Below are 20139 nucleotides of genomic sequence, written 5' to 3'. Positions count from 1 at the left end.
CGTTAGTGGCTAAAGGTTAAAGTTCGGGGTGGAGCGGCACGCATGGTGGTCTCGCGAAACGGGCATCCTGATTTCACGTTGTACCCGTCAGACGAACAAATGGTAGATCATGTAACTGCCGACAACGTTTCATCTAATATCGCGTTCCAGCTATCACTAGCCGCGTTCACTTCTTCGGTAGAAACTTAGACAAAATGCATATCCTGGCAGCGGCAGATGAAATTATACGTGTGAAAATCGAAGTCAGAGATGGAGATACAGCATATATTGGATAGGCGCAATGGATTAAATTACAATGAAGACCAAATGCATCAGATATAGAAGTTTATGATGATTCAAAGCGCTGAGCAGTGTACTAGAAAGAGAACAGCATACTGTTAGAAACCATATAAGGGTGTCCTACTATCTGAACGCAGTGTTCAGGGAGAAAATTAGCCGATGACTATTTGCCGCTGTCTTTGTAATAAGCAGATAAACTATTCAGCATGTTCTATAAACAGCGGAGCTGTTTAAGGCAGCCGTAATGTGTGCCACCTGCCAGTGCGTTGCCTAGCAACCACCTCGTGGAGCGTCGTGCATTTGCTCGGGAGAGAGAAAGAGAAAATGAGAGTCAGGAGAGAGTGCGCGCGTCGCGTGCTATGCTCGGGAAAGAGAAAGAGAAAATGAGAGCGAGAGAGAGAGAAACGAATTGTAGCAGCACCAACGAGGCAACGCGCAGAGGTGCTGCCGACGCCATCCACGCTTCTCCGCATCAGCGCCGAACGCTCGCGGTGTTCGTGATAGGGTGCCTCGATGCCAGCGGCGGCGCTGGGCATCGAGGCACCCTAGTTCGTGATGTTCGTGACTGCAGCAGGCGCCTCTGGCGGCGGCTCGGCCGAGCTCCCACCAGCTGCGCGCTACTGCGCCGTGACGTCATCCCGGCGTGTCGTCTGCTGCTCGCCGCCCGTACACTGTGCTGTGCATAGCTTTCGCCCCACTTCCCTTACGTGTGCTCGGACTGCAAGTGCTTCGCGAGGCGTTCCCCGATGCCACGGACTACGAGGAAATGCTTATACGCTTCGTATAACTTAGCATCACTTGACATTACTTCGTATAACTTAGCATCACTTCCTATAGCCAGGACCAGCTAGGAACCGATCAGCTACGCTGTGTCTTTAGCCTTGCGCCACTAGTGCAAGCTACCCCAATTTTTTATTGCGATAGCAATTATATGGACACTTCAACCGGATTTCTGCCGTCGCCGTCGTCGTCGCCGTCGCCGTGAGGTTCCGTATAGATAAAATCTTCGCCGCGCGCCGTATGCCCCAGCGGAAGCGTGGGGGGACGCGCGCTGTCACGGAGAGCGAACGCACTCAATCTCCCACGCGCAAGCAAGGAAGCGGAAAGCCAGCGCCGGAGGGAGCAGGGGGGGGCACTTCTCTGCCAACAACCGCGCTCGTCGCTCGTCCGCACAGTCTCTTATCTCTCCCACGCGCAAGCCAGGAAGCGGGAAGCCAGCGCCGGAGGGAGCATGGGGGGGGGGGGGGGGGGGGGGGCACTTCTACGCTTCCAACAACCGCGCTCGTCGTTCGTTCGACCGCACCGTCTCTTATCTCCACACGGCTCTGACCTTTATACCGCTCAGTTTCCGTTGATAGACCGCACGTACCTTCGCCCGCTGCGCGGGCGAAGGTACGTTGCGCTGCCAGCGTTTTGACAGTCGTTGGCTGCAGTCATTCAGTGTGATCTATTCATGTTTGTTTGTGCGCGCTCACACTACGCTTGTTCATTCAGTTAGTAATAGTCGGGCCACATTTTCCAACGCACGCTACACATGCAATGCTGCCCAGATCGGCAGTGCAGCACTACAGGTGTGTCCCTTCGCACGCGCTGCCCACGGTAAGCGCTTCTCATCAACACCACCGTTTCACACGCGCCTTCTCGTGGTCATCGAGTCTCTCTTCATATCGGTCTACTTACGCCGCAGCACACCTGCTTACTTAATCAGCTCATGTTTACTACAATTCATATTGCTACCAAGGCCGCTCACCTTACTTCGTATGACATTGCTGTGTTGCTATCGCATTCATTGCTTCGCCCTTAGGGCGAAACTGTGACTTTTTTTTATTATGTCAAAGTATCTATAAAAGGTAAATAAGGATGTAGTTACCCTGTCGAAGGCCTTGAGCCTTAATCATGGTAGGAGAGGAGAAATGAACCTGGTGGTAAAAATATCAAAAGACGGCTAGGTTCAGTGTTAATGCACATATAATAGAGCGGAAGCAGGCGCCTCTTTCACTTGTACGCCTTGCCACGCTGCTTGCTAGTTTTGAGGCTAGTCATGCTGTTTTCACTGACGTTAGTGACCGTTTTATCGGCGAGGAAGGAATGTAGCATCGAACCGGCGAGCCGCGCCGCTTTCCTCTCATGTGAGGATCGCGGTTTCTCGCCGCCGCAGCTTGGAGCGGTAGCGGTGCATGTCATTAGAGAGGTTTAGCTTGTCCGGTAATCGGGAAAACGCGAGCCGACCGGGCGTTGGGGCGTTTTGCCGGAACCGTAAACGTGAGCGGCCTGTATGGTGCTGCCACCTGGTCGCGCAGAGCTCAAACAGACAAAAACAGCTAATATTGCAGTAACCATGTGTATTCTACTTCTCTGCTGGTGTAAATTTTCGGCGGCAACCCGATTACGCCACTGTCGAACATTTACACCAGCAGCGAAGTAGAATACACTTGGTTACTGCAATATAGGCTGTTTTTGTCTGTTTGATTTCTGCGCCACCAGGTGGTAGCACCATACAGGCCGCTCACGTTTACGGTTACGGCAAAACGCCCCAACGCCCGATCCGCTCGCGTTTTCCCGGTTACCGGAGAAGCTAAACCTCTCTATTGTGAATTATTGGGATTCTAACGTGTTCCGTTTGTGATTCCTGCGATGGCATGTCTCAAGGTCAACTGGCTACGACTGTGCTGTATTCGGCTGCAAAAATAACTTTCGGAAGTGAATATGAAGTGCATTTTCTGCCACGGCAACCACGTGGCTGAAAATGCCAGCATAAACAGAAAGGACTTGACGTCATCGGCTTTGTTTCGTGTTTTGTTTCCAGGAGATTTTGTTTCCAGTGAGTGCACAGGGCACCCATGATCAACTGGGATATGAACGAAAAGTGCGCATTCGAGTCGGTCAACAATTGCGAATGGACGAAGTCAACCATTTCTTCGTACATTCGGTTCAAATGTGTTGAAAGATTATCATGCCCGCCGCGGTGGCGTAGTGGCGTTGACGTTGCGCTGCTAAGCACGAGGTCGCGGGATCAAATCCCGGCAGCAGCGGCCGCATTTCTATGGGAGCGACATGCGAAATCGCCCGTATACCATGCATTGGGGGCACGTTAAAGAACCCCAGGTGGTCAAAACTAATCCGGAGTTCCCCACTACGGAGTGCCTCGTAATCAGATCGTGGTTTTGACACCTAAAACCTCAGAATTAAGATTCGATAGTTACTTGTGTTAAGATCTACGCTGGCGCGGGACATCGCATGGCAAATTGTCATCTGAGTGATATCTCAATAGAGTTAAAGTCTAGACATACAATAATAACACGTTACATGTATGTTACGTACCGACAATGTTTACACTTGACTCGCTTCCTACTTCTATCGAGGGCAGCGCTATGGCAGCGCCTCTAGGCCTGTCACCGTTCGACATTGCTGCGATACCGAAGCTGAGAGCTTAGTAACGACACGCTAAGAAGTTTCTCAATCACAGAAAAACTTGTTAAGACCTCTCAGGAAAACGAGAAAACTTGCCCCCTCGTCGTCAACGGCACGTTCACCGTGCACCCTCCAGCGCGATCGCAGATACTAGCATGGCGCCGGACAATAGACGGCGCGGTGTCCAAAAAATGGCGGCAACCTCAATAAAACGGTTTAAGACAACAGAGAGAGAGAGAGAGAGAGAAGTTTAATGATACGAAATGCAGAGTGGTCGGCCCGAGGTATATTCCTCTAGCCAGGTGAAAAGGGGAAGAGAGAGGGAAGAAAGAGGCGCATGATGGGCGACGATGACAAGAGAAGGAGGATGTAAAACATATGGCAATCAATTATGTCTACTCAAAGTCTACAGTCCAGGTCCGCACTTTAAAAAAAGTCCAGTAATGCCTGGATGGCCTTCATTAGTATAGTGATGAGCGGCTGCCCGAATTTCTCACAGCTGCTATGAAATAACTTGATAAATAGTGTCTCTTAAATCACGTGACTTCAAGCGACATGTTATGAGACAGCGGTGACAGATATGAGACAGCGGTGATAGGGAGACCGCTGCGAGCAAAGTCCAATAAAACATCGCTTTTTTGTTTAGCTTCTGCTGTTGCGCTTTGAATTCCATTAAGGAGCGTCTGTGTGGGTATTAAGCAGTGACTGGGTCAGCACTCGTCAAGTGCAATAAGAATACTCGAAATCCACAGCGACATATATTGCTGTTCCAGATCTTATGTTTCACCCTGTGCAAAATGTTATATTGACACGTACACATGTTTATCTTTCACCGGTGGCCGCTTTCAACGTTGGCTGACAAATGTTAAACGTTATCGCTCGGCGCAGGACGCGCCTTCATTGGAAGCTTCTCGAACGTTATCAATGCTTCTATCCGTCGTCTGTGGTCACCGACGCCCATGTAATCTGATTGTATGAGCGACGCGAATTGTCTAGAACTTTCTGGAAGACACGCGGGCATCAGGGATTAATCTGGAACCTTCGATGACTCAGGTATAAAAGCCGACGCGTTTCGCCGCTGATCAGATTTCGACGATCGCCGACTGTGTTCGCCGCTATCGTTGAGCTTCAAGTGTAACTTGCTTTTGTGGGCACAGGTTCGCCCAATAAAGAATCAGTTTCGTCATTCCCAGTTTTACGACTGTTTGCTTCATCGTCACTACTACGTGACATCTGGTGGAGGTGCTTTTATGTCCTTGTACCGGACCCCCCCGTCCAGCCGTGAGCCAAGCCCACACCGTCTAGAAGACGTCGACGCCTACCCCGACCAGCGAGCTAGTCGCAGGCTACTGAACCTGCCACCGGAGTACGAACCCCTACCTGAGAAGACCAAGAGGACAAAAGTCATGACCTCGGCAGCAGCTACCATGACAGCCCCTGTGCCAACATCTGCGGTCGTGATGCAACAATCCAGGGAGCCGCCGACTTTCCGCGGTTCGCCATGTGAAGACGCCGAAAGCTGGCTGGAGGCATACGACCGGGTCGCTACGTTTAACAAGTGGGACTGCGACGAAAAGCTGCGCCATGTTTACTTCTCTCTTGAAGATGGCGCCAGAACCTGGTTCGAGAATAGGGAACGTTCACTAACAACCTGGGACCTCTTCCGAGCCGCCTTCCTGGACACCTTCACGAGCGTCGTCCGTAAAGAAAGAGCTGCAGCCTTGCTGGAAAACCGTGTACAGCTCCCGAATGAGGGCATCGGTATGTACACTGAAGAAATGACTCGATTGTTCCGGCACGCCGATCCAGCTATGCCCGAAGACAAGAAAGTTCGCTTGCTCATGCGGGGAGTTAAGCAGGAGCTATTCGCCGGACTGGTACGGAATCCACCAACAACAGTCCAAGACTTTCTCTCGGAGGCTACGACGATCGAGAAAGCACTGGACATGCGCAACCGGCAATACAATCGCCGTTCGACGCCACACTACGCCGAAGTCCAAGGACTTTCCGACGACCTACGAGACACCATCAGGGCGATAGTACGCGAAGAGCTGCGGAAGTTGCTACCGTCGTCGCAGCCTCAAGTTGCTTCCATCGCCGATATCGTGCGGGAGGAAATCCAGCAATCGCTAGGACTTCCCGAATCGCCGCAACCCCAGCCGGAAGCGATGACATACGCCGCCGTCGCCCGTCGTCAAGGCCCCCCTCCGCGCTCGCGCCAGGGCCCCGTAACGCCGCAATTCCGTCGCCCAGCGCCGCCGCCGCAGCCAGCACGCCTGCCCGTCGCCCAGCGCAGCTACCCGAGAAAAACGGACATTTGGCGCGCCCCCGACCACCGCCCGCTCTGCTATCACTGCGGGGACGCCGGCCATGTCTACCGCCGATGCCCATACCGCGAGATGGGCCTACGAGGGTTCGCCGTCAACGCGCCGCGTCCAGTGCGGGGTGAACGACCGCGCGACATTGCCGACTACCTCGCCGGAGCCCAGTGGCAACCCCGACGACCCTCACGCTCGCCGTCACCAGGCCGCTACATCTCGCCGCATCGTCGTCAGTACACCGGTCCCACCCGGGGCCGATCTCCCAGCCCTTACCGGGGAAACTAAAGGCAGCAACCGATGGAGGTGCGGTTGCTGTACGACGCAATGCCGAAGATCCTCCGCCGACGACGACGACGATTCGCGAATCATTACGACGAGATATCCGCACGCCGCCTAGCAACAGCCTTGACAGCACTTCGCCGCCGCAAGAAGACCGGCCGACGCGACGTAGCAGCAGCGGAGCAAGCCGACGCAGCCGTGATCCGACGCCACGACTTAACCGTAATGCTAGACGACGGTCTACCGACTTAGACGTGCTCATCGATGGTCATAACGTCACCGCTCTCGTCGACACTGGCGCCGACTATTCCGTCTTCAGTGGCGCGTTCGCCGCCAAGTTAAAGAAGGTGAAGACGGCCTGGCAAGGACCTGATATCCGGACAGCTGGAGGCCACCTAATAGCGCCGGCTGGAATCTGTACAGCCCGAGTCACGGTAAACAACCGCACTTACCCGGCGACCTTCGTAATCCTGCAGCACTGCTCCAGGGATGTCATCCTAGGCATGGACTTTCTAAACCAATACGGTGCAGTCATCGACTTAAGATCCAAGTCGATAACGCTTTCAACGCACAACGCGCTACCACCGGATACAAGCATAAGTTACCATGCCTTGAATGTGCTTGAAGAACAAGTCACCATTCCGCCTCGCTCCAGCGTAATGATTTCCGTCGGTACCGAAGTGCCTGCAGACATGGAGGGCATCATCGAGGGCGATCATCACCTACTGCTCGACCGTGAAATTTGCGTCGCTAGAGGCATAGCTGAGCTACGTGCAGGGAAAGCAAGGGTGATGCTCACGAACTTCAGCCCTGAGTACAAGCACATTAACAAAGGCACCACGGTCGCCTACATCGACGAAATATTACAAGCCAGCAGTGCTTTCGCCTTCACGGATTCCAGTGCACCTGCAACGACGACTATAGTACCTGAGCCAACTTTCGACGTCAATCAGAACCTTCCCAGGCATAAGAAAGAACAACTAAAAGCTCTGCTCCTGCAATACAAGGACTGCTTCTCGTCGTCGTCAAAAGTTCGACAAACCCCTGTCGCCAAGCACCGCATCATCACCGACGAAAATGTCCGCCCACTCCGTCAGAGCCCGTACCGAGTTTCGGCGCGCGAACGTGAAGCCATAAGGCACCAAGTCGACGAAATGCTACGCGACGACATCATCCAGCCGTCCAAGAGTCCGTGGGCGTCCCCCGTGGTGTTAGTGAAGAAGAAGGATGGAACCCTACGTTTCTGCGTCGATTATCGTCGTCCTCAACAAGATCACGAAGAAGGACGTATACCCCCTCCCACGGATTGACGACGCCTTGGATCGACTCTACAACGCAAAGTATTTTTCGTCGATGGACCTCAAAACCGGCTACTGGCAAATCGAAGTCGACGAGAGGGACCGGGAGAAGACTGCCTTTATAACACCAGACGGACTGTTCGAGTTCAAGGTCATGCCGTTTGGTCTTTGCTCGGCACCTGCGACTTTCCAACGCGTCATGGATACAGTACTGGCAGGCTTGAAATGGCAGACTTGCCTTGTCTATTTGGACGACGTCGTTGTGTTTGCCTCAAGCTTCGAAGAACACCTGCGGCGCCTTGAAACAGTCCTTCAAGCAATCAAAACCTCCGGACTCACGTTAAAGCCAGAAAAGTGCCGCTTCGCATATGAGGAGCTCTTGTTTTTGGGCCACGTAATCAACAAGTCTGGAGTGCGCCCCGACCCTCAGAAAACTGCGGCCATCTCCAACTTTCCTCCGCCCGCTGACAAGAAGGCAGTGCGTAGATTTCTTGGACTGTGCGCCTATTACAGGCGCTTCGTCAAGAATTTTTCACGGATCGCTGAGCCACTGACGTATCTCACGAAGGCCGACGTCGAGTTCAAGTGGGAGACGCCGCAAGTCGAAGCATTTGAAGAACTGAAGCGACACCTGCAATCGCCGCCAATACTTGCGCATTTCGACGAAAACGCCGATACCGAAGTTCACACCGACGCAAGCAGCGTAGGACTCGGCGCCGTTCTTGTGCAGAGGACTGACGGACTAGAAAGGGTTGTAAGTTACGCTAGCCGGTCGCTATCGAAGGCGGAATCAAATTATTCCACAACAGAAAAGGAGTGCCTCGCCATCATCTGGGCTACATCAAAGTTTCGCCCCTACCTCTATGGCAGGCCCTTCAAAGTTGTGAGCGACCACCACGCCTTGTGTTGGCTAGCTAACTTGAAGGATCCTTCAGGTCGCCTCGCACGATGGAGTCTGAGACTTCAAGCATTCGACATCACCGTCGTTTACAAGTCCGGGCGAAAGCACTCTGACGCCGACTGCTTGTCTCGCGCCCCCGTCGAACCGCCGCCACAGGATGACCAGGATGACGACACTTTCTTGGGACCCATCAGTGCCGACGAATTCGCCGAACAACAGCGAGCCGACCCGGAACTAAGGAACCTTGTAGATTACCTGGAAGGCAAGACCGTCACTGTGCCGAAGGTGTTCAGGCGAGGATTGGCGTCGTTTTTCTTGCAAAACGACATTCTCCTAAAGAAGAACTTCTCGCCTCTCCGAGCCAACTACCTCCTCGTGGTACCCTCAGCATTGCGTCCAGAGGTTCTGCAAGCTCTCCATGACGACCCAACGGCTGGACACCTCGGTTTTTCCCGCACGCTCGCGAGGATACAAGAAAAATACTACTGGCCTCGCCTCTCTGCCGACGTCGCCCATTACGTAAGGACATGCCGAGACTGTCAGCGACGCAAAACACCGCCGACAAGGCCAGCCGGACTTCTACAGCCGATCGAGCCACCTCGCCGACCGTTCCAGCAGATTGGGATGGACTTACTGGGGCCTTTTCCGACGTCGACGTCCGGGAATAAATGGATCGTCGTAGCTACGGACTACCTCACCCGCTACGCCGAAACAAAAGCCTTGCCCAAAGGCAGTGCTGCCGAGGTAGCCCGATTCTTCGTTGAGAACATCCTCCTGCGTCACGGTGCCCCAGAAGTCCTCATCACCGACAGAGGTACTGCCTTTACGGCAGAACTAACTCAAGCCATCCTGCGATACAGCCACACAAGCCATCGCCGGACCACCGCCTACCACCCGCAGACGAATGGCCTCACCGAGCGCCTAAATAAGACCATCGCCGACATGCTGGCAATGTACGTCGACGTCGAACACAAGACGTGGGATGCCATCCTTCCGTACGTGACCTTCGCATACAACACGGCCGTGCAAGAAACGACGCACATGGCGCCGTTCAACCTGGTCTACGGAAGGAACCCGGCAACGACGCTTGACGCCATGCTACCGGACGTCACCGACGAAGAAAATCTCGACGTTGCCACCTATTTGCAGCGTGCCGAAGAAGGTCGACAGCTCGCCCGACTGCGCATCAAGAACCAGCAGAGGACCGACAGCCGACACTACAACCTTCGACGACGCTACGTCGAGTACCAGCCCGGTGACCGTGTTTGGGTCTGGACTCCGATACGCCGACGAGGACTTAGCGAGAAGCTGTTACGTCGCTATTTCGGACCATATAAGATCACCCGACGTATTGGCGCACTGGACTATGAGGTCGTGCCAGACGGCATTTCGCAATCACAGCGGCGCCGGGCACGACCTGAAGTCATCCACGTGGTGCGTCTTAAGCCTTTCTACGCCCGCTGACAAACTTAGGTACTTTGTTACTTTGTTATTGTTTTTTGTTATTTTGTTTATTACGCATGGTTTTGTTTTCGCTTTCGTGTTTGTTAGTAGCATCGGGACGATGCTTTTTAAGGGGAGGGTATTGACACGTACACATGTTTATCTTTCACCGGTGGCCGCTTTCAACGTTGGCTGACAAATGTTAAACGTTATCGCTCGGCGCAGGACGCGCCTTCATTGGAAGCTTCTCGAACGTTATCAATGCTTCTATCCGTCGTCTGTGGTCACCGACGCCCATGTAATCTGATTGTATGAGCGACGCGAATTGTCTAGAACTTTCTGGAAGACACGCGGGCATCAGGGATTAATCTGGAACCTTCGATGACTCAGGTATAAAAGCCGACGCGTTTCGCCGCTGATCAGATTTCGACGATCGCCGACTGTGTTCGCCGCTATCGTTGAGCTTCAAGTGTAACTTGCTTTTGTGGGCACAGGTTCGCCCAATAAAGAATCAGTTTCGTCATTCCCAGTTTTACGACTGTTTGCTTCATCGTCACTACTACGTGACAATATGTAAATCTGTTAGCTGGAAGAGCAGTGCATTTCACGATGCGTGTTCAGAACGTATTTCTCGAAACTTGTTCAAAGAATAAATTTTAGCAGAAGGGCATGCTATGAGCACAGACTTGACTTATCTTTTGCAATTGCAGCATTCCACCTGGGAATAATGTTTAAGAAACCAACGATTAAAATTTTATTATTACTATTACCGCTCAGCATCGGCTTTTGTCAATCATGTTTGGTTACCGGAAAAAGATTGTTAACATATATGTGTTAACTCTTGTCGAATAATTATACCTTAAACGCCACCAGTTGCTAGCCTCAGTGACTCTGGGTATCTTCTTGAATTTTTCCATATGTGTATCTTGTAGGGGCTGGGCGAATAGTGATTTTTGAGACCGAATCGAATACGAATTGGATAGTTCCAGAATCGAATCGAATATCGAATACCTTTCAAACAGTTCTAGAATAATGAATAGTCGTTGTCACAAATATTATAAAACGATGTTTCCATTCCAGCATTATTAAAGTTAGCAAGTTTGTCATTGCGTACCACTTTATGAAGCGTCATTGATTAAAAACACAAATGGAACATTAGGAACAAACAAGTAGTTACTGCGCATGCACAGTGCTCTTCAGAGAGTACGACTGACCGCTGTAGAGCCTGCAAGTTTCGTTTGGCTACCTAAGTGACGTAGCCTGCTCCACTTCGCAAGTTCCCATGCTTTATGTCCCATGCTTTTCACCGCAGGGTGAAAATTTCCCATACTTATACCTCAATTTTATGTTTATTTCGTTTATTTTACGTTCATGTTTATATCGAGCCCTCTGGTACGGCATTCCTCATAAGCTTCGAGACGTTAAACTCCACAATTTTCAGATTTGTCTAGCTGGACGGCTGCTATAAATGTGCTAAACTCAATACGTAATTGTCTTAGTGTGACTCTGGAGCCTTTCTATGTAGGAAGGTATCGATGGCAAATGAAGGCCGTATAGTCATCGATCTCTGCAGTTCCAATCCGACACAGCCGGAGACCTTCGTCTCCTGGCGAGACGAAGACGTCGTTAACCGTCTTGCGTCCTTTTTTTCCAGCGAGCGCAGATTCTGTGCCAGGCAAATGACATCGAAAGATGCATTCTTGCATTTATGCTGTTGACGCTGCTGCCGTCACCCGTACGTCATAACGACGGCCTCTCGTGCGTCAGCAGTTTGAAAATATTAAGAAAGTGTGGAGCCCATGGCCGTGCTTGAGCCGCCCATATACCTGGGTGGCCTTTTCCATGGTCTGTTGCGTTTACTTGCGTACGTTATATAATTTGTTTCTTTCTGCCATGACGACAAGGCGTCGCCGACAGTGATGTCACATACAACCTCGATTATACGTCGGCGAATGCACATTTCCGAAAGACTCTGCGTGTTTTCTTCAAACAGCAGTGGCCCACGCCATCAACCAACTTGGCTGAAAAGAAAACAGAGGATGGTCCGAAGGAACTGATGGGGGAAGTGTCGAGTGAAAAGCCGTCACCGCGAGATGCGTGCTCGTCTGCCGCGGTCGTCTGTCGGCCGCCAGGTTTTCTGACGCTACGAAGCCGTTTCAGAAAGCACCACTTCCGGGGCAAAGCCACCGAGGGGGATGGATTTCTCGTGTACCTGTCACTGCTGGGGAATTGCGACGGAAGTAGGCGCAGGTTTTTCGCATCGATCATACGATGACGGCTGATAGCAGAGAAAGGCCTGCTTGGTATAGAAAGGAAGGCCCACGAAGCTGAGAACTACGTGAAGATGGGAGCCCTTCGGAGTGGTTGGAAATAGAGCCTTCGGCAAGACATCTGGAGGCCAGCATTAAATACCACTGAAAGCATGCCTGAATGCAAATGAATCGCGGCTTGCATTTTAAAATGCGTGGGTAAAAACTGCGTGCCCCAAATTGTATAGCGTTTTACGTGGAGTTCACACGTTTTGTCCTCGCTCTGGGAGTCGAAGTTCAAGAAACCGGAAATGTGTGGGAATTGGAGAGTGCCCTGGGCCCATTTCTACCTTCATATGTAACCTTATGCTCTCGGCCACTCATATGGCGATAAATGAAAGTTTTTGGGACGACGCTTGAGTCAATCAATTAACAAATCGATGTTGTCGACAAAAGTGTCACTCATCTATAACTAGGCTTACCCTTAAAGTTCACATAAGAGTTTTGTAACTGCATTTTTGCAGTATAGTGCAGCACGAAACGCTGTCCGAGTTGGGCGCTGTCGGCGAGCGCGCCTCAACTTTTTCTAGAGACCACCGGAGGCGCCCCAGTTAGCCACTACACTACTGCACAGGAACAACGAGGTTATTTGCAACCACGTTGGCAGGTAAAATGCAGACAACACGATTACAAGCTTACGACGTGCCCGATAAACAAAAGTGAAAACGAACCTGAAACCTTCAGATTCTGGCCTCAAGCACGTCACCTCAAATATGAGCTTCTCAAGGTGCTCGGAACAGTTAATGTTTTGCAGCAGTGCATGTCAGTTAAGAGAGGTACGGTGGCGTAGTCGAGAAGGATGTCACTGACTGTTCACGACACGACGTAAACGTTTAACACAAGTGCGCATCGTGTGCAGCGAAGAACCCGAAACCCGCCGGGGTGGCTCAGTAAACTAAGGCGTTGCGCTGCTGAGCACGAGGTCGCGGGATCGAATCCCGGCCCCGGCGGCCGCATTTCGATGGAGGCGAAATGCAAGAAACGCCCGTGTGCTTGCGTTGTAGTGCACGTTAAAGAACCCCAGGTGGTCAAAATTAATCCGGAGCCCTCCACTACGGCGTGCCCCATAATCAGAACTGGTTTTGGCACGTAAAACCCCAGAAAAGAAGAAAGAAGAACCCGAACAGCAAACGGGGCCGATAAATTGTCAAGGCGAGGAGAGTGACATGGGTAAAACCAAACATGCAAAATAGGGCAATATGCGTAAACCGAGCATGGCTATCCTTGGAGAAAAAGATGGAGGTATCAAAACATGCGTGTTTCAAAGCGGGTGGCACTAGTGATGATGACGATAATCATTACTAAATTTTTTTTCTCACTCCGGAGAGAAACCGAAAGGAACAAATAACGATTTTCAGTTGAATTTAGGCTGACTTTTCTGGAGCTTTTCGGCATGCATTGCCTGTACTTGAGGCTCAGCTATGCTCCCTCCTTTGTAAATACAAAAGTTTAAAGCAGCGGCGTCGTTAGTACGGTTTTTGGTGTATTGCATCAGGGGTAGAATATAGTGTTGTGCTAACGCGGCAGCATTTACATCGCATCCGACGAACGGACTCGCCAGAATGCGATGCGGGCAATGTATCTGAGACAGAGGGAGTACGTCTATACTTGTAGCTTGTCCCAGTATGATTGTCAACAGCAGGTATTGATATCTTCGTTAGCACAAATTAACAAGAGGCTGTTCAGTGAAAAATTGTTACTGGGCTAGTGACCGGACATATCAATGAAGGCTCACTCATCAAGGCTTTCTTAGAGCATTTAGTAAACACAGGCCTAGATTCTAGGCTGTGAACACGAACGTGTGTATAATCGCATCCTACTGCCCGTCCTCATCATTAATCCTCAGTCCACCATTTTTCTTCTCTTCCTTTTCCCCCTGATCAGAGAAGCACTCTAGAGGACTCTGCGCTTGCTCAATATATTCTCATCTCTTCCTCTCTCCCTCAATAATGCTTCGCTTCACATGCATTTCAGCATTGGTTTTGGATCTGCATAGTTCTTTTGTAACTACATGCGGCCTGAAGAACAAACGGGCGTAAAATTTCAGCGCAGCTGTGCATCAGCGTCGAGGTATTGTACAAAATAAATTTGCGCTGTTTTCTTGGTAAGTATTCTTCAGTTATGCAAATGAACGTAAACCGGTTAGACCTGTATTTTTTAACGCGATAACGTTAAGGGCCCCGTGTCGCAGAAAAGCCTGCGTTGGTGTCGGCGTGGGCTGGCCGGCGTCGGTGACGGAAATAATCCTGAACCACCCCGACCGGGCAGGCCCTTCGCGTGGTGCAAGGTGATAGTGAACAAAAATAGAATTTCTCAAAGTAAGATCTGTCGGAAAATTCGTAAAGTACGACTTAACCACAACCTATACAGACGTGATAGCGTCGTATTGCAATTTGAATATACGAGAAAAAAGCCTGATAAGCAGCCAGGGATCTTTGAATGCTATCGCGTTCCACTCTTACAGGCGAAGCTTAAGCGTCCTCCAAATGTTTTCGCTCCGTAGTTGAACCGGAGCTGAACAGTTTTCAGTGCCCTGAAACGAAAACCGGAACGAAACCAGTTTCGGTTTGACACTATGGTTGGCAGTAACAGAAGCTACCGACAGCACATATGCAGCTGCTGTTCTAAAGCGGTGAGAGAGAGAAAAAAAAAGAAAAAAGCAAACGGCACCGAAAAAAAAAAAAAATCAGGTAAGCTGTCTCAGGGACGCAGCTGCAGTGGGGCACGGTGTATGGCCTGTAGGAGGTGCAGGAATGATGTAAAGAAATGCACAAGTCGTATTTATTAAAGAATTGGAAAGCTTATTTGCATAGAGAGAGAGAGAGAGAGAGAGAGAGAGAGAAATGATTTAATGAAAGGCAGGGAGGTTAACCAGGACTGAGCCCGGTTGGCTACACTACACTTGGGGAAGGGAAAAGGGGAGAGAGAGATTAAGAGAAGAATAGAAAATCCGCTGTGGATATCGCCGACGTAGCCGTAGATCTCTGCTCTATCACTGACGATCGATCAGTCCGGATCATAGACGGTCACTCAGTCCTGTAGTTTTCAATTTTCAAAAATCGCAGATATTAGCCCGCAAGACCCCCTCTAGTTGCAACATAAGTTATTTGCCTAACTTATGTTGCACCTAGTGGGGGTCTTACGGGCTAATTTCGCAATAATGCTCACTCCCTATTCGTAGTGGGCCCGCTTGTTTTCCAGCGGGTGTTTGAGCACTAGGGTTAAAGAAATGATCCCCCTTTTGGCGGGGCCCGAGAATGCCCTGCGCGCTCGAGCCTGCTCCTGCGCTTGCATTCTCCCTAAAGACGGAAACGTTTCGCCGTGGTCAAAGCCGTCTTGCTGCCCGATTCTCTTCACGCCATTTCTGAACCGTACGTGTCGTATGCACGCAAGGGGAGCATAGCCAAGCAAGCTTAAAATTTCTGCACCAAATTCTACATTTGTAGGCCTTATTACTCCTGATGTGCACAAGTTTGAGTTATTATGCCTACTATGGCATAGTGAGATTTCTCAAACGCGACCATTCCTGCTCGGATGGACAAGCGTACTGCTAAGCAACGCCTCTCTGAACGACACGTGTGAGGCTAAATTAACTCGCACTGCGTCATAGCTTGGCGCAACAACGGCACCATCTGTCCACGCGACACATGCATGATCGAGTAATGTTTTTTTTTTTTCCCTCTACACAATACCAAAGTAAGGCACGTGGGTAGTACGGTTGCAAAGATTTAAGTGATAATGCTATAACCTGTTTTCGTTACATGCGGTTTTAGCAAGCGGCCCCATCTAAATGAGATCAAAGACGTTTCACGTCAAAAGAAGGCAAACGAACAACACCCTACTGTTGTCCTGTCCCGTTGTCGAAGCGTTGGCTGTGGCGCTGACGGTAAGAAGTGCCCATGTCGGAACGTTGGCTTCAGGGTGGGCCTTGTTCGGCCGCTGTTTATCAAACTGCTAGGTAGATAGTCTTGCTGCGGAGAAGCTGCTGATGCAAGAATCACAGACCCTGTCAGCCTTGTTCCTCCATAAAGTCAGCTGCCTCTGCACGGCGTTACTCGAAAACTCGAATTCTTGCAGGGAGGCTATTGGTAGTTATTCAAGTAATCCGTCTGCATATAGCATAAGAAAGCAACTGCATTTACTTGTCCACGACTCTGGATCAGAGGAATGACACGCCGAACACCTAAAGCCGAGTGCATGCCACTCTTGCCAATCTTGCATGGGTCCGGCGTGTTTTGCGCAATCCTGCCTGATTCCACGTGGTCCGATCAACGGTGCATAGCCAGCCCAGCGTTAAAGATCATCGATGGAGAGGGGCTGTGATGCGACGGACGCAGTCCCGTAATCGCGTGACAGCTGCATCTCCGACACTGTCCACCCAGCGACGTATGTATATGCGTGGGCGTCCCGGTTAGAGTTTGAGAGTTGACGTCTCTACGGGCGCACCGCGTGTGTTCGCGCTTATGCAAAATAGGGGAAGGGCGGAACTGGCTGGGGGACATCTACTGTCAAAGTTTCACATTCCATGCGCCGATGCCTACAGGTCGCTGACTTCTTCACGGTTCAGCAGTGCCGTGCTTTCGCTCGGACATCGGCTTATGCGTGTTGAATACGCAGGTTCCCGTCTGGTAACCGACGCCAAGCAACATTGTGATTGATAGGGAGAACACGTGGGAATGTCGAGGGCTCCTCTGCAGCAACGGAATAGTTGAGGTGTTCTTAACCTGCCCGTACGGGCTAAGATGGCGGTGGTGGTGTTGCAAGAGGCCGGGTTAGCCTGGCGTGCTCGGCCGGCAATTCTTGCGCCTGATCATCTCTTGCGTGGTTAACACGGGTGTTTTAACAAACGTTCGCCAACTCAGTGTCTCAGAAAAAAAGGCAATCAGAGTTAAGTGTTGTCTGTCAGGATCAGAATTCTCTGAGTTAAGTGATGCTCTATTCATCCGCAATTTTTATTTTTTGCCTGTGGTTTTCTTGCTTTTATTTTGTTTTAGTTTTTGCCACATTCCATAGTCACTGGAGTTCCACATTCCTTAGTCATCGGTGTCAACAACAACAACGTTGCAACTCCAGGTGTTAGATAGGAAATATTGTATACACAGGGACGACGACGACGACGACGACGACGACGACGACGACGACAACAACAACAACAACAACAACAACAACAACAACAACAACAACAACAACAACAACAACAACAACAACAACAACAACAACAACAACAACAACAACAACAACAACAACAACAACAACAACAACAACCGGGTACCGAAATATTTTTACAAATTTGATGACTTGCTGTCTACTTCTTTTTTTTTAATTCATCATTTACTCCTTATTCTATTCAAGTCACTTGATATATTCTAATTATTCATTCTCAGATGCGTATATATTCCCACATTTATGTTTGTATTGTTTTATACATCTCCCTTCTGATTGTTATTTCAAACTACCCGGTTCTTGGCCAATCCCCCAGAGTGGGTATGTGCCAGTGACTCCAAGGCTCTACATCTACAACAACAACAACAACAACAACAACAACAACAACAACAACAACAACAACAACAACAACAACAACAACAACAACAACAACAACAACAACAACAACAACAACAACAACAACAACAACAACAACAACAAGCCCCTGTGACAATTAACGGTTGGGAGTAGAACGCACTAACCACAGTGCTATCGCGAAATTACGGCTCTTCATAATTTGTACAGTTTCTTTTTGCCACACGCACCCTGAGTGCGCAGATGGTGGCGTCAGTGCATTTCGGAGGCCACATCTGACTGTATGTAGTGGACAAGTACCACGTCGTGTGCATCGTGAGAGAGAGAGAGAGAGAGAGAGAGAGAGAGAGAGAGAGAGAGAGAGAGAGAAATAACTTTATTTAGGAAAAATAGGGTTAAGGGGGCCGGAGGGTGGGTCCTTAGTCCAGGACTCCAGTGGCCACCGCCACGCGCCTTGCCTGGTCGAGGAGGCTCAATTGAGTCTCCAGGTCAGTCCGGGCGAGGATGGCTGCCCAAGGCTCCCTAAAGGAATTTTGTGCTAAAAGGGGTGAATTTGAATTTTGGGGTCGTGATTGGCACTCCCATGTCACATGGGGAAAGGATGGCCTCCCCGCACACCAGGGGCATTGACTGGCGTATCTGGTTGGCCAGATGGCATGCCATCGCCCCAGATGTGGGTAGGTGTTTGTCTGGATTTTTCTGTATAGCCGAACCTCCTCCACTGTTAATTGCGGGTTTGGCGCGGCGAGTTCTTGGCGAGAACGACGTTGATGTTCTAAGACATCGCATGCTAGTATTTGATTGTTATTTCCGATTGGGGTGTCATTCCTTGCTCGGATTGAAGTCTCGCGAGCAAGAGCGTCTGCCCCTCTGTTACCAGTGACACCAAGATGCCCCGGACACCATACAATGTGATGTTCTTGTCTTAGTCGATCGCCCAAGATGTTAAGGGCGATCCTAGGGATTCTTCCGTGGAAGAAGAGTCGGCAGGCCGCCTGAGAGTCCGTAAGGACGTAGGCGGGCCTGTCTTCTCCCTCCCGTGTCTTTATTACCAGGGCCACTGCAGCCGCCTCTGCTGTGCTGGTGCAGGCTGTGCGGACTGAAGCTGTTGTTATGGTTCTTGGAATACCGGAGGGTCCCGAAGCAGCCACGATAACGTGTCCCTTAATGTTCCGTGCTGCGTCTGTGTATATTGTGTCGGGGTCGAGCCAAACAGTGTGCATCGTAACTAGGTTTTTGCGCCATACAGATTCTGGAATTGATGGCGTGTGTGCGTGTGTACCTCGAAGGCGACAAGATGCGCATAATGGCTGTTGCGGTCAAAATTTTCATTACGTTGGTGACTCCATTCGGTGATGGCAACCTTCTGTGCCGAAAAATTCCTCAAATAATTCATCAAACATCTCTAGCCTGCTGGTGAAATCTTTAGCTTTAAGTATTTATGGTTAGTTTTCATGCGATGACGGTTCGCTCTAACGCGTCACCATTTCTTATCAAATCCGTTTTGCCAGGTGCCAGCCAACGACGAAGGGCTAAAGTAATGGGAATAAAAATGGATTATTACAAAGCACGGTGCCAGGAGTATGAATCTGTCTTTGGGAAATATGCCAATGTAGCTCTCGGCACCTTTAACAAATATTGCCGCCAGCATACTGAGACCGAGAAGACGCTCGCCGCATCATAGCTGTGTCTCAAAGAACCGCTACAATACAAGCGTCAGGCAGGGCACCGCAAGGCAACGCTGCGCCGCACGTATCCACACCACGTGCTTACAGACCGGTGGCTCGTGCTCGAGGATCGGATGAATGGCACGCGACAGGAGGTGAAAAAGAAGAGAACAACGTTCGAAGAGGCGACGCTCGCAGGCGTTTTTTTTGTTGAGTGTTGAGTCTCTGGAGTTCTCGGGCACAGGTTCGCCCAGAATAAATCAGTTTTATTAGAAACGGTTGTCGTAACTGTCGGTTACATTTCTGGTGGAGGTGCGGGGTATGATTCCAAGCCCCACACACGTCAGGGAAGGTAGCCCGGAGCCCCGAAGTTTGCAGCCAACGGAATTGACGCCTGTTCATCAACGCACAAGTCGTCGCATACGAGGTGAGCCTCCCGAGTTTGGTCCCCTCACCGAATCACCAAGGGAAGCGACGGCGGTCAGCCTAGGCGCCAGTGCGATGGCTACTCAAGCGACCCCTCCTCACGTCATCGTTGACTCACCCAAGACGCCAGAGTCATTTCACGGAGACACATTTGAGGATGCCGAGGACTGGCTCGAAAACTTCGAGCGTGTCGCCAGATGCAACGGCTGGGACGCAACGAGGAAACTCCGGTATGTGTACTTCGCGCTGGAGGAATCTGCACGCACGTGGTTTCAAAACCACGAAGCG

The sequence above is a fragment of the Dermacentor silvarum genome, chromosome 4 (assembly GCF_013339745.2).
Source record: "Dermacentor silvarum isolate Dsil-2018 chromosome 4, BIME_Dsil_1.4, whole genome shotgun sequence".
Classification (NCBI taxonomy): Eukaryota; Metazoa; Arthropoda; class Arachnida; order Ixodida; family Ixodidae; genus Dermacentor; species Dermacentor silvarum.
This window is presented reverse-complemented; position numbering follows the sequence as displayed.